At 37.9% G+C, this 15113-nt stretch overlaps 1 long non-coding RNA gene across 23 annotated transcripts in view; it reads right to left on the bottom strand.

The window, feature by feature from the left end:
- Positions 1–15113, bottom strand: part of LOC121070778 — a 235516-nt gene that overhangs the window by 173061 nt on the left and 47342 nt on the right. For 21 of the 23 annotated variants that reach the window (XR_005820215.1, XR_005820206.1, XR_005820214.1 and 18 more), the window contains one exon: positions 1005–1107. The exons of the other annotated variants lie outside the window; for them this stretch is intronic. This is a non-coding gene — a long non-coding RNA (uncharacterized LOC121070778). The remainder of the gene's footprint in view (positions 1–1004; positions 1108–15113) is intronic. 23 annotated transcript variants of the gene reach the window in all.

Below are 15113 nucleotides of genomic sequence, written 5' to 3'. Positions count from 1 at the left end.
AGATTTGGTGGATACTATATACTAGGAGCAGCAGCAGCATGCCTGATGATGTTATGCACTGGTAATATGTTGAAGAAGGTTCCATTATTTTACTACATGTAAGCACTGCTGTTACCTTCCTAGTGCTAGTGGTTAAATCTCAGTAACATCCTGCCTCCTTCACAACTGCCTTTTTTGGTTTTGTAATAACTAAAACCTCAGTAAGTTCACAGATTGCATAAATAATGCTTGCAAATGAAAAAATATATATATATTTCTTATGTACATAAAAAATGCATATAGGGTTGAAACTCCAGCATGCTACCTTTTAAGCTTTGTGGTATCTGCCCACTTTTCTGCAAGTATATCTACTGTCTGTGAAAGAAAGTCAGGCACCAAAGCAGATATTTTTATGAAGGATTTATTTCACAGATATACTCATGCCAGCTTCTCCTCTAAACCACTGAAAATAGGCTCAATTTCTATAACATACCAGCATTCACAGCAGTGAAAATACAATAAGCTGAGGCTGCCCATAATACTGCAGAGCAGACTGAGGAGGCACTTTGTCACAAGACACATTTATAAAGTTCTGGTTCTAAAAATTAAAGTCTGACAGCAGCCTATATCTCCCAATTTATTCTAGCTCTATGATCTCCTACAGCACTACTTGAGCCGCCCCTGCAAAATTATGCATGCCAAGCACTATGTGTTCCATTGAGTCCCGCTCTTTTGAAAAGCAGAAGATGGGAACACAACATATTCAAGAATCTGGACACGAATATTATTGCACATCACTGAACCTTCAAGAATGGACCATTTCACCCCATTTTAAAAGACCAGAAGAAGTGGCTGAAGAGAAGGGATTCACTATGTATCTTTTTTTAGTGGTTGTTTTTTTTTAGTTTTGTTGTTCATGTTTGTTTTGATTTTTGTTGTTGTTGTTTGTTTGTTTGAAAACCAATTGAACAATGCAAGGTAAATACAGTCCTTAACGTGAGAGCATTGATAGGAGATTTCCAAACCTTAATCAGGGAATCTGTTCCTTCATCTGGCTGGTGGAGCAAAATACTTCATCAAAACATTTGATCATGACGTGCACCAGGTTCTTCTTCAACCATCTCATGTCTACAGCAGAAAGAAGACATAAAAAGAAGAGACCTCTTTGCAGAGACTTGTAAATTAAATGAGAATAACAAAAGATGGAAATGGAAGAGGTGATGGATTTGTAATTTTTTACCAACTTCAAAATCAGTATATCTGGTGGGATCCAGTTCCAGTCTGACCCGACTTAGGTTAGAATTAAAGAAGAGTAATTCAACCACTTCCAATAAAAATACCTGAGTATAACCTGCAGGATCAAGACAAACTCAGGGAAAATCAGCATGATAAAAAAATCTCTTACAACTGCTTTTAATTAGTTAAATTACTTGGCTCCATATGGATAGAAAATGTGGTGGTTATTCTTGTTACAGAGATACAATACATATCTCCAATCAATAATAAATGAAGTTGGCAATCCTGTTACACTGTTTAGCATCTCATTTGAAATTATTTGGCAAGCTTGCTCTTCAGCAGGTAGAATTCCTGAACCAAGACTGGACCAATTCAAATAGCAGAATTTAGAGCACCAAGTGAGAGACTTCTATTTTGAATGAAACTGAAGACTGTGTTTTGTGAATTCCATACTAACAGCACATAGTTGACCCACTTGATGTGTAGCAACTAGATTTAAACTCCATAAAGGCGTGTAGATAGCAGGACAATTAGTATATGTCTACCACATTTTCTTAGAAAGGGAAAAGGCAGTTCAGTGTTTAGCTCCAGAAAAGCAACAGCACTGCTGACCACATGCATTAACAGAATACTGGGTTCTCAGCAGCCTAAGAAGCCTCAACAGTGCAGTGCCACTGTGTCTACACACAGGGGGATCAGAACACTTCCTTGAATTTAGGTACCTAAATTCTGCCTAAGTTTTTCTTTAGGCATCTAAGTGCTTTTTTGGATCTCACTCTAAATTCTTACTTACTTATCATAGAACCTTTTCCAAAAACTCCATTAATTTCTCTAGCAATTACCAGAAGACCGTGAAATGATTCCACTAATCTACAAAATAAAGAAACTATTAGATTGCTTTTCTGTTTTTAAATGACCTACAAAAGAAAATACATCTGCAAAGTAAATCTAAAACATTGGGTTGTATGACTAAACCACTTTACAATAAAATATGTGGTGACTTCCGAGACCCTACTGCTGCAGACCATAAAAACTATTGCATAATTATTGTTAATAAATGTGTAAATACACATCATTAACCAGTTATTATGCACACACTTCTCTTGTCCACACCAAGAAACAGAACCACTTCACAAAACTCCACATCTTTGCAATGTTCTCCACGCTACTGGGAAATTATTCAGCATCTGCATGAAAAATTTCTCTGCAAAAGAACACATTAAATAAAGATTTCATGTTCTAGAAACAACAGAACATCTAATCCAGGCAAGTCTAATGACTTTGTAGTGTTTTCTTGGGGAAGACAAATATTCTCTTTCTTCCTTTCAGAATTTCAGGATGGAGATAACCAGTATCATTTCACAGGACTGGTGTAATGGTCATAAAATGAACTAAAAATATTAAGACTTCATGCTAATTTTAAATAAATCTGCATGTTAGAACAAGAAGGAATCCATATGATTTAATCAGGACATTCTCTCATTTTCTTTACTATGTAAAACAAAATAAGTCAAAAAGAAATTGCAACTCATCACCCTTACAAGAGGTAAATTTTGTTCTTCTTGGCAGACTTTTAGTATTCAAGCCGAAAGATGTGGGCTCTACTTTCATCTTCTTTTGATTTATATAATGATCCTCTTTGTTTGTGTTGCAACCAGATTCTTTATGAGCTCAGTATATTGTCAACAACAATGGGACTCATTTGTGGACGTTGATGCTGAGTTGCAATTGAATTTATATGGATCTGAGGTTTGTCTGAACCACAACCTTCAGATTCATGACCAAACTTAGGATAGAATCAGGATAGAATCAGGATAGAATCTGTACCAGAGCCATTCTTCTTCTACATGGTTGTTTAAGGCACTCCAAGGATAATGTCCCACAAGAGAGATGGAGGTTTCACTTCTCTCAACAAAGTAAAAAAATATAATACTGAGATATTCCCCTTGGAGTTCAAGAGGGGTAGCTATAAGAGCAGTAACAGCCCATGTTTTTGGCCTTTTCAAGAAAGTAACAGAGATATCTGAGCATATCAAATCACTAACCACAAAAGTAAATTTCAATGTTAGCATTTTGCATCAGTATTATAATTAAAAGGACGCAAAGAAACATAAATGAAATGGGAAAAAATGAAGGTCACATACAGTGTCTTAAAATGTGTCTTAGAGACAAATACCCATTAACTCTTCATCTATCATGGTTCATGATCACTTTTCAAGATAAAGTCCTGCAAATGCCACATGAAAAAATGCTATGAATTACGGAAGTGCATGAAGCAGCTCTTGAAAATATGCAACATTCAGACACAGACCTCAGGAACTATGGCCATAACAAAACTCCTTAGCTAACACAACTAAACTATTGCCTATAGTAACTATAGCAGAAGACTTTTCAAAGAGCCCTTTACTCTCAAAACACTTGCAGTCCCATTAGGAGACTCTACTAGCATTCTAAATAAAATTACCATTCTAATTTAACCTAGTGATAAAATCATGGCAAATATCGCTGTGATTATATTAATGGCAGTAGTTAGATTTCTTAAAGGAGGAATGCAAAATATCATTCAAGAGCAGGTGCAATATCAGCAAATGGAGTTCTGTGCTCCTATAGATTGTGGCACCTGAATACAAAAAAAGTTGTTTTTTTTTTTCTCTTTTGCTAAAGAACGTTACCACTATAAGTTCAACTTAAATATGCTTTTCTCTAACTTAGGGGCCACTTCCCACAGAATCCAGTAGCATCAAGAGCTGGACCTCCAAAATCAAAAGCTTATTTTTTACATTACAATTTTTTTCTATTACCATAAGAAGTTTGTGTCCACAGAAAATATGGATTGCAGTACCCCAAAGGTTTTATCTCCATTCCACATCCAGCTCTGGCATATCTCCTATATACTGTTTTATCTCAACTTCTAAAATCTATTATTTTTTAAGTTGGGGGGCATCAGGGAAGCAGATAAACAAGGCAGGCCAGGATAAATTAAGATCACAAAACCATACTACATTTTCAGTAACTATCTGATCTCCCACAAAACAGGATTTCAAACTTTCTTTGGATTCCTTAATAAACAAATTCCCAGAAGCTTTCTGTGTATGACGATAGCCCACTTTCGCTTTTATTTTTTTATAATGATTCTTCAGAAAGGGCACAAACTGATTCCTTGGAGAGAGAGTGCTTTTTATCTACACGGATTTTGTAAACAAATTGATCCAGCTGTTTTGCTTTAGAACTCTCCAGACATAGTAAATTATTCCTTACGACATCAACACTTCATTTCCTCTATTTGCAGTTAACATCTCAAAACAGACTACTCTTCAAAAGACAAATAACTGAAATGTATTAGCATTAACAAGATCATTCAGACACTTTCTTAAATAAAATCTGTCTTCTATATATGGATACATTTGGTGCCATAGAATAGTTTCCAGAAAGGATCAAGATCAAATGTGTTTGGTTCTTTTCCTAAGCCACTGAAAATTTATCAAAGAAATCTTAAGAATTTCATCTTTCCTTTCCTTTGTTACGTGATTAGCTGCGTTTGTGTTAAAAAAAAAAAAATAGACATGTGGGATGATAATGGATTCCAAAGTCTCAGTTAAAACTTAGACAAAAACTAGTTTATCTCCTTAGGATGAAAATAAAGTGGGAAAAAATAAGAAAGAGGAGGAACAGATCTATGGACTAGGCAAAATGAAATTTAACAACATTTGATAATATATGCACATATAGACTCAAAAACTAACAAAGAAGAATGAAAACTGTTCCCTGTGTTTCTTAGTGGCATGCCCAATAGGCCATTCTTCAGAAATGCATATAGAGATTTTATTATTTTTTTAACTAATAGTAAAGAGTACTAATTGGCTTTAAAGATATAAGGGACTTTCAGAGATAAGAACAAGACAAATATATTATCTGTAAAATAAAAAACAGTTCCTGAGCTTATCCCAGGTGAATACACTGTATCAAAACATTTTTTTTGCTGAGTTCACTAATCTTCTTTAGATATTTTTCTTCCATTTTACAATGATGTGACCAGTTTTTCCATAATCTTTCCTAATTACAGGCTTTCTGAAGGTCACATGCTGACAGAAATAGCAACCAGCTTTCCATTCTATACTTCCTGAATTAGAATATTTGCTTTAAAATGAAATGATTGGTAGCTTTCCAGTTACTATAAGGACAGCAGGATCAACTGAGTGCACAGCAACAGATTATGAAGCAGGTGGCTTGAGGCTAAATCTAAACAGCTTCCTCACATAGCTTTGTAAAGTGTGGTCCTGATAACTCCTAATGAGTGTTAAGGGCTGTCTGGTCACTTGGTTGTATACAAGGTCTAGACAGGTCAAGGTCTAAGGATCAGAGCTTCTAATTGCATTCTATTAAATACTCAGTTGTAAAAGGTCACCAGAAGACCCACTAGAGGTATACTATTTGACTATTAAACAGTAGTGCCCTTAAAAGACACTCAGGACTTTAAAAATTATAAGATACTGAAAGAGAAAAAGAGACAGCCAAAAAAGAGGTGAATCTGAGGACACAGCAGAAAATTGAGGTCATTGTTGTATATCACATTCCCCATGTAAAAGAGGAATTTGAAACTCATCGTCTATTGAAGCAGTCGGTATTTGGCAGCATCAAGTCTAATGTTGAGTTAAACCATTTAGGAGGCAGATTTGGAGAGCCTTTCATTGCAAAATGAACAAATAATGAAATACACTTATTTCATAACCTGTATTTGTTACAAACACATCTCACTGAGCTGTTGTTCATTCCCTAAAAGCTAATAAAAAGGAGAAATTAATATGTCTAAAGCCAGCATTTTTTACTTCCTTTAAATAAAAGCCTCATATAAAAGCTCTTGTGGTTTGGTGATACTGTGTTGTTGCTGACTGGCAGGGCAGTATTTGGCGATGCACCCCCTTAAAGATTGTTGTTATGCTGTTTTTCTCCCAGTATGAGTACTGGGAGGACACACCAAATCAGACCACTCCAAGGGGAGAGCACCTCGTAAGCATGAATTATTCAGTGACAGGTTTTGAACCAGCCACAACACAAGCAGGTAGTAAAGAGACAACAGGCTCAGGCTTTGGCTAATGAAGAGGGCCACCCACATGCACACAGCCAAGAATGCTAGGACTCAGCTGGGTCATAAGAAAAAAGGTAATGCTTTTTGTTTCAGGACAAGGAATCCTAATATGTAGTGCTAAGGACTGATATTGCCCAGCTGGGAGGATGGTCATAGGAGTCAGAAATATGGTACCCAGGGTTAGGAGACAAATTCCTGAGGTTTCCTTTGAGGCAGTACAGCAGTGCTGGAGTAACTTCAAAGTATTATGACATTTCCCATCTTTTCTTTCTTTCTCTTTGAGCACCCCAAAAACATGGCACTGTCCAGAGTTTCTGGACCTGCAAAACATTTTGGGGAATGATAGACTCCAGGTTTTATGAACTTTCTGGTGCTTCTCAGCCTTCTGACAACCCTCACATTACCTGGACTGCAGCCTTCCTTGCAATATCTTGGCTCTGCTGTTCCCAGTCTGCCTGGAACCAATTAATGCATTAGCACAAAAAATGAAAAAAGAATTAATCATCCTCTTCTGAACCTCAAGAGATTTAAGTTTTGGACAGACCTGTGTGGAGATGGGGTAAGATCTGAACTGTGTTACCCCTTCCTAGCTGACAGAAAGTCTTGCTATTTATTTCCCTTCTTACCAACTGGCACCTACAGTAAGTAGTGAGGCTGCACATATCAGGCTTGCTTCCCTTGCCCCTATCCTATATAGCACATGGGTAAAAGCTGAAAAAGGGCACCATCTTCTACCTCCACTCTCCATTTTTCCTTTGCAGGATGCAAACTTTCCAGTACAAGGTGGCAGGACAGGCCTCCACTTTGTCATCTCATCTTTTGATTGACTTCTTTGGCGTCAGAATGCAACATACCAGTGCCAACAGGAACCCTCAAACTTTTTTTACCTTCCTTCTGCCACCCAGCAGAATCTCAGAACCTCACAAATCTCTTCAGTTCCCTATAATCATATATATCCAGAGAAACACCTTTTTTTGCAAGTTCTCTTCCCAGCCATGGTTAATGGACTCATTCTCCCACATGTGGCACTCTTCCTGCCTTGCCACCGTCCACCAGCTCTTCCCACATGCTCAAAGCACACCTAAGTACACACTAAGACTGACAGAGTCCTTAAACATGGAATCTGGGGGTACTCTCACTCCTGACAAGCCTCTGCCTCTTCCTCCATCTCCTCCTCATTCTGCCTTCTGTTTCTGGCCTTGATAAGCAGAAACTGAGGGAAAGCCCGTAAGGGCAGTGCACATCACCAGTGCACCAAATACTGCCTTGGCTCTATGGAATTAATCTAAAGACGCTCCACAGGAGCACTGTTTAATAAATTCCCTCTGTGCCCATGGCAAGCAGATGGTAACACGGGGTTGGCAGAATGGGGTTCAGTCCCTCCTGGTGCCAGGAGGAGGCAGCTCAGCCTAAAGCAGCGCAGCCATCTTGCAGGCCTCTATGCCATGCAACCTCAGAATGACCAGATGGCCCTAAGCCCAACTGCATCTTCTTCACATTTTTCCTCCCTTTACAAGTTTTCCATTTCTCTCCCAAAACACTCCTGTATTTCCTTTTTTACACTTAGAAACACAAGGGTTTGCTTTTCAAAATGCCAATTAAGCATGAACAGAGGGGAAATGATACATCAGGAGTAAAACGGAGTGCTCAATCCTCTGGCTCACTAATTAGGATTTATGTACTGGAAAAATCCAATTCCTGGCACCAGTGAGTTAATAAAGAAATGAAAAAATGTCTGGAAATTTGGAAAAATGGGTATAATTATCTAAGAAAACTAGCACATCTGGTCATTTCCTCACACATTGTTATTAGCACCACAATTATTTCAGCAGGAGGGAAGCTGGGGAAGAAGTAATACAGGACCAATGAAGGAAAGCAATAGCAGGATAACCTACCACTCAGACACTGACTCCTGAGAGAAAGCAGACCTGCTGTTAAACAGGCAAGTCGACTTTAAAATGAACTTCTTTAAGCTGTGATTTATAGTGTTTAAACTGGAGATAATTATTTCCACTAGGGGTATCACAACTGCAAAACTCCTTAGTTCCTTCTGTGCGGTCATTTACATTGGTAAATAAATTGCTAATGTTCTGATTTTTACATGCTTTTTGTAGTGGTAGGAAATGAAATATGAGGTGCAAGGCAAGAGAAAACAGATCTCTACACAGCAACTCATAGAGCATGCATGTGAGTAAGATGAGGATTCACTTGTATGCTCTTGAAACTCAAATGCTTACCATAAAGATTTCCCAGAGCATACCAGTGAATCTGGTAAGCTACTTGTCCTTCTTTCATAATTGTTTTTATGAGGAAGGCAAGAAAAAACTATCCTAGGAAGAATGCCAGTAACAGTTGTGCTTTGTTGATTTTGCTTTGAGTTTTTTTGCTTTTATATTTTTGTGTGGTGATATTTCATGATATGAACATTTTGAAAGTTTAATGGGGTTCTCTTGCTTCTCCTGCAGTGTAATCCTTCAGGAATCTGATACAGAATGAGCTTCTCACTAACATATCAATTTTTAAGACCTTTTCCTTTTTTAAAACGTGCATAAAAACTATCAGCTGTGCTTCATAATTAAAATATGATAATTTGCATTGCTGCTAAATTGGATGAGATCCAGTAAAAGATTTAGATTCTTCAATGCTAGCCAATATAACACCTATCCTTCGGTCACTCAGTTCCTACAGGAAAATTAAAAAAAAAAAAACCATTGGAGTGCCATTCAATGCGCAGGGTAAGTTAGTGCCTCAGAATGCAATCCAAAGCAGGCAACACACCACACAAGCACATGATAGCAATATATTCAGGGGGCAACTACCTAGAGGTAAATGCCTTAAATCTTGCTCATCCAGGGAGACAGTTTGATTTACAGGTTATCTTGAGTCCAGAAGCCTCGACCCATGTTACGTATCTGTCTGCCCAAAAAAAAAAAAAAGAGAAAAAAAAAAAGCATAGTTCATGCTTTTCTCTTAAAAATAGGTTCTAAAAACAGTTGGATTCTTGTCTTCATATAATCACCTAGTGGTTGCCCAGGCAGTAAAGGATCTTAGTTCTTCCCTTAGCTCAACAGACCTCAAAGTCCTCCAAAGAAGGTGTCCTACTTAAAAGTTTGCTCAATGCCTCAAGCACAATCAAGAAGATCTGGGCCCAAAACAGACACCAAAAACTGAAGCGCAGCAGGATCAATAGGTGACTTACTAGGATATAAGGAGGCATCCTTTTTTTCCCTTCTACAAGTACTTTTTCTGTACCGTATCAAGCAGCAATTTCATGTAAAATGCACCATACATACTGGGAGCAGAGAAGCAGAGAGAAGAAACAGTGGTCTCTGTGTAATCTGAGTGTCCAAGGAATCCCTATTCTTTACTTGTGCTCTCTTCCTCTGACGAAGTGAATATTCGACTGCTGTCTGCACAGAAGCATGTGTGTTTCATGGAGTAAAATGAAGAATGCCTTGCCACACAAACCAAGATTACTTCATAGATTAGAAGCTCGCTATAACTCAGCCAGTGGACAATGCAACAGTTCATCCCATTAGACAAAGGGGACTGAACTTTTCTCACTTTTCCTACTCAAGTACCCCAACCAGCAAGCTGGATGGAACCCTCTGTGGTGGCTTTTAGAAATAAATCAGCAGATGCAACTCCATCATTTTGTGAAATGTTTGATTCTCTCAGCATGTGAACGTCCCTAACAGACTAAGTCCCTTTACCACACTGCATCATCCACCACTATAACTTAAATATCTTCTTATATGTCTTCTGGCATTACTTAAATACCCACTACTTTATTTCAAATTATGCTGCTTTAACACATTTGGTTTTATGACTTTAAATTAGCAAAGCATCCTTCCCATCCTAAGGAAGCGGTCAACAAAATCCAACTATATTCATCTCAACCATCTCAAAAGTTAAGCATACCAAAGTGGCACATTGAGGGGGGTGAGGGGAAGGAATTTGGACTAGTGAGCGTGCTGTGCTTCAACTTGGAATGCAAAAGAGCATCTCAGCAAGTCTATACATAACACGTATTTGCTATTTACATTTACAAGATAATGTTTTCATGTACATATATGTTTTCCTGAATATACTTTTTTTTTTTCTATATTAGAATGTGGAGGCATAAACATAGAGATCTCTATTCCTAGATCCCTTTCAGGTCAGTATGTGATTTATATATTGAGTTGCTTTGCCTTGTCCAAATTAAGGTGCATGTACAAAAGTGAACCCTCAGGCTCCTGGGGAATGTACAGACAAAACAGTGAGTCACTGTTGATCACTGGATGGTAGTGTGTCTAAGTGAGATGGCAGAAGCCCCCTGTTATTACCGGTCCCTTCTTAGCCACTGCCCATAGTGGTGCGGATGATCAAATTGTCCATGAATCAGCTCTTCATTTAACATCATCTACAGCCTGGCACGTTCAGCTAACCAGAAATTTTTGACTGCTTGCTTTGCCAATGACCTCTGGCTTCTCATCAAAAGTTACCTATGCACTTCAGACATTCTTTCCAGATGGACAGCTACTTCCATGAGAAAAGGAGAGCACAGGGGACAGCTGGAGGGTTCTACCATTTCAACAGCTTGGTTTAATCTTTCTGTGTTCATAAATCAATGCCTGTAAATTGTAGGAACCTCCAGCTTCAGCTGGGGACAGAGGAGAGAAAAAAGTTCAAGATCTCACTTGCCCATTATCATCTGTGACTGATTATTGGACAAGATTTCCAAAACTGATTAGTGATATCCTCTTCCTCGATAAGTAAAGGTGCAGCTGTGCAACTGAAAATACTTTTTTTGCCACACTTTCGCCCCTTTGGTAACCCATGAGATGCTTTACAGGGACAAGATACTGTTATCCATGATTTTTTTTTATTTGTTATCACTAAAAACAGATTACCTAATGGACAGCATTTTAAATTACCAAATTTGGTTTTCATTAATATCATTTGTTTGCTCTGTGTACTTCAGGTGCCAATGAAGGCTAATTTGACAGTGTTACTTTCAGATAAAAACAGGATCAAATACCACTTCTCTGACACACAGGAAGAATAATTTGTGAGCATTTTACATCTTTCCATCTAAGTGTACTTTGAAAAAAAAAAAAAAAAGTGCAATTGTTCTCACCCATAATTTACCTACCAAGGAACTGAGGTACAAAAGGGCCACAGGGCATGTTATATGTAGAACTGGAATCACAAAGAATGGCTCTTTTCTAAATATTAGCCCACCCTGTCTGCTTTTCTTTTCCCCTTACTTTGTTCCTTTTGTATTAGAAAGTCTGCTGTCAATGACTCTCTTACAATTGACCACACGATATTACAAACGTCAAGAGAGTGAAAACTAAACAACTGTAAAAAGCAACTGCAAAGTGAGACTATGCTAAAGCCTTTGTTTCTTTTTTTTCTTTTTTTTGCTTTAAATTATTCCTTATTTTCAGCAACTAACAAAGGCTTTGATTAATATTTTCTTTGTTAAAGAATCAACATTTTCTCTCCTGCTGTTCTGCTGAGAGAGAAATCAATACCTATCCTCTGAGATATCCAGAAAGTCACTAGGAAAGCCATAACAGAGCAAATTTGGCATTTCTCAAATTTCTAGACAAAAATAAAATAGGAAAAGTATCATTCAATGTTCTTTAGGAAACATAAAGCAGCAAAAAAGGCTCATGCCAAAGCTTAATAAAAATTATTTCAAATCTTCCTTAAAAAAAATTGTGTGAGGGAGAATCATTACGCTGGAATCCATGGAAAGAGAGTTGTTGTGCTTTGGGGTTTTTTTGGTTTGGATTTTTTTTAAGAGCTAAAAGAAATTTCAAGGCTTACACTTGCCTTGAAGCCTCATTGCCAATTTTTGTGGTTTTACAACCACAGTTTCTTATTGCTTTTTCTTTTTTTCTTCTTCTTCTTTTTTTTTTTTTTTTGAGAAAGGGAGGAGTTGTTTGTTTGTTTTTCTAAAGTATTTCTCCTTCCCATTGTCATATATGATACCCACACACTAAACAAGGGAAACTAATAGCAAAGGGCAAGCAGAGAAACTGCCTATTCAAACCAAATGGCCTTTTCCCTTCTGCATCACCAGAGTCTATAGGCTCTGTGCAACAGGACTACTAAAGTGAGAGGAAGATTTTACCTATCTTCCCAACCTTACACCCAAGTCCTGTGGTACCTTAACTTCTCCACCGGTTTCTTTTATAGTCTACAGGCTGAGATAGCATCTGTGCCCAGTATGAAGGAGTTAAAGCCAGTAGGTGGGACATGCTCTGCCTAGAAGTGAAGGATTGAGCATGCATAGATCTCTAGTGGAGCTGCACCTGGAAAAAGCAAGGCCTCGAGTCCATGTCAAGTCCTCAAGTCATGAAGCCCACAAAGAGCAGACAAGTCAAACACAAAGGACTTCTTAGAATAATTCTGACACCTTTTGGTGATATGGACTGTGAAATAAGGGAGATGACCCTGAGGATATTTCGCAGGCTGCCACATTGAAGGCTGACCTCTTAGATATGCCAAGTGATAGACTCTTGTTGGGAACCCATGCCAACATGCATCCAGACATAAGTATTGACTGTGGTCTCGCATGCAGAGATCCTTCTATATTATGTAGAATGGAAATGGGTAAATTGTCAATGTCCTGTTAGAAACATTCTGTCCAGCATTGGCTGGTACTTAGACAAACCAAAGCCATTTTTGCACGTGCAAGTCTTCTCTGGATCCAACTTGAAAAGCCTTACTACGAAGGCAGTCAAGGGGAAGCCAGGTTCTGACAGCAACACTGTGAGCTCCTGCATCTACTACCCTGGGTAGTTTAAGTATTTATGACTTTTATTCTTAAAATCCTTTATGAAGAAAGAGCAAAAGTTTGTTTTGGTTTTTTTTCTGACTGCTGTAGGCCCCTGGTAATTTGTCATATTGTGGTTTATGTTATGGTGGGGAAAAAGATCACATCCTTTGCTGATTTTTATGCTTATGATTTTGTAACTTCGTTTGAAGTTTTAAATAAATAACAGCTTCTTACTAGTAGCTTGAAATAAACAGTGAGTTTGTCCCTGGCCTGCCTACAGTATTTCTTCGGTTTTGTGGTGGGTATTGGCATGGGGACAGAGGTGAGAGTAAGATGTTCCCCTCTGCCATTTTTCTTGCTGCACACTGCCAGCAAACCTAGTTTCATATGCCTACTATCCTCAAAGTTGCTGAGACCACTCCTTCCTATTTCCTGGTCATTTCAGTGGTTCCAAAGTAGGTAAGAGTGGGGACATCTAGAAAATAAGGCTTTAGAGATATACCTACCTCAGTCCTGAGACCTACCCAGACTCATTGCCGACAGTCTCTTTGTACTAAGGCCCTCCAAGACATCCATCCTTCCCAAAGGCCAGTACCAGCACAATGTGATTCCATACCACATTGTGTGGATTATCTGTGATTCAGGCTTGCATGACGGTCTGCACTGTTCTCACAAGAAAAATACCACAAGGGAAAATCTGAATTGTTGCTGGTTTTTAATGACTAATTTTTGACAACACTAATAAAGCATTTTACAGTTTGTTGGGGTTTCTTTCCTAAGTATTTGACCCTTTACAGTTTAAAGTAAATTCTAACACTTTCTACCACAGAAGGCATTCAGGCTAATTCAACTGATGTTCACTACATCAAAATCTGATAACCTCCTTCTGCATTGTCAGGACTGCTCATGCTTTTCTTAGCTAACTCAAGGTGGGAATCTCAGAAAAGCATTTTACAAAGAATTAGTTGTTTTAAGACTTGTTTACTTCTTAAGCACAGGGAAAAAAATATTGCTGTAATAAAAACTGAGTGAAAATAAATAAAAGGAGCTTTATATTAAAGGAGCTTAAGTTTTAGAAGTGTGTTATAAACCAGAAAAAGATGCAAAGGCCTTGCGTGTCCTGAGTAAAGGGTGTCTTTCTTCTGTATTTTACAGTATTTTTAAAGTTTGTTGAATATAAGCAATCTGTTTTACTCTCTAACTTTATACTCTTTGTTCCACAATGTGTAAAAACAAATTCCCCTTTAAGCTATTGTTTTCCTGACCACAGGAAAATACAGACAGTGAGTTTAAGACTCATGTTCCTGAAGCAGTATGTGTTATGATCTCCAGTATGGTCAAGCTCCTGCTTGATAGCTTGTCTATGCATTTTATGATTGCGTATGAAAATGTTCTTATGAAGTTTCACCCCCAGAAATGAGGATTTACTAAAATTCAGAGGGGCTGACTTGCCACAGTTTATCCAAAACATAAGTTCATTATCACAGCCTTAAAAAGCTATAAATAGATATTTCAGAAGAGAAAAATAAGAACCATACTCTTCCCATCTCTCTCTCTCATCATCACACATTACATTTTTCTGTAATCATCTGTATATGAGTTCCTGTTTTGCTCCCTCTCTTCAAAAAAAAACAACCTCTCAATCCATCAGCCTTCTAGCTGTTGTTCTCTGTCTTTTGTTGGTTTTGTTTGTTTGTTTTTAGTTTCGGTATCCTTTGGCCATCCCTTTTGTTCTCAGTATTTCACCTCCACATTTCTTGTAGAACTGCCTTTGCATTTCAGCCTCCTGAGTCAGTTTTCTCTTAACACTACAGAGAGTTTTTTAAGCCCACATGATCATTTGACTGGGTGGTGCAAAACCACTAAACCTGGGCATGGAAGCATATATTATTTATAAAAACAGAAAGTTCATCTACAGATAACATTCCTATTATAAAGTCTTGGAGTTTTGTTCTGCAGCAAAGAATAAGAAAACATGGAGTGAAACTTCCATCTCATCCTTAAGACAGACAGCTTTCTAGGGTTCACTGAACAGTA

Source organism: Cygnus olor, chromosome 5 (assembly GCF_009769625.2).
Source record: "Cygnus olor isolate bCygOlo1 chromosome 5, bCygOlo1.pri.v2, whole genome shotgun sequence".
NCBI lineage: Eukaryota > Metazoa > Chordata > Aves > Anseriformes > Anatidae > Cygnus > Cygnus olor.
Note: the sequence above shows the minus strand (reverse complement) of the source record. Positions and strands in the feature narration are given on the sequence as shown.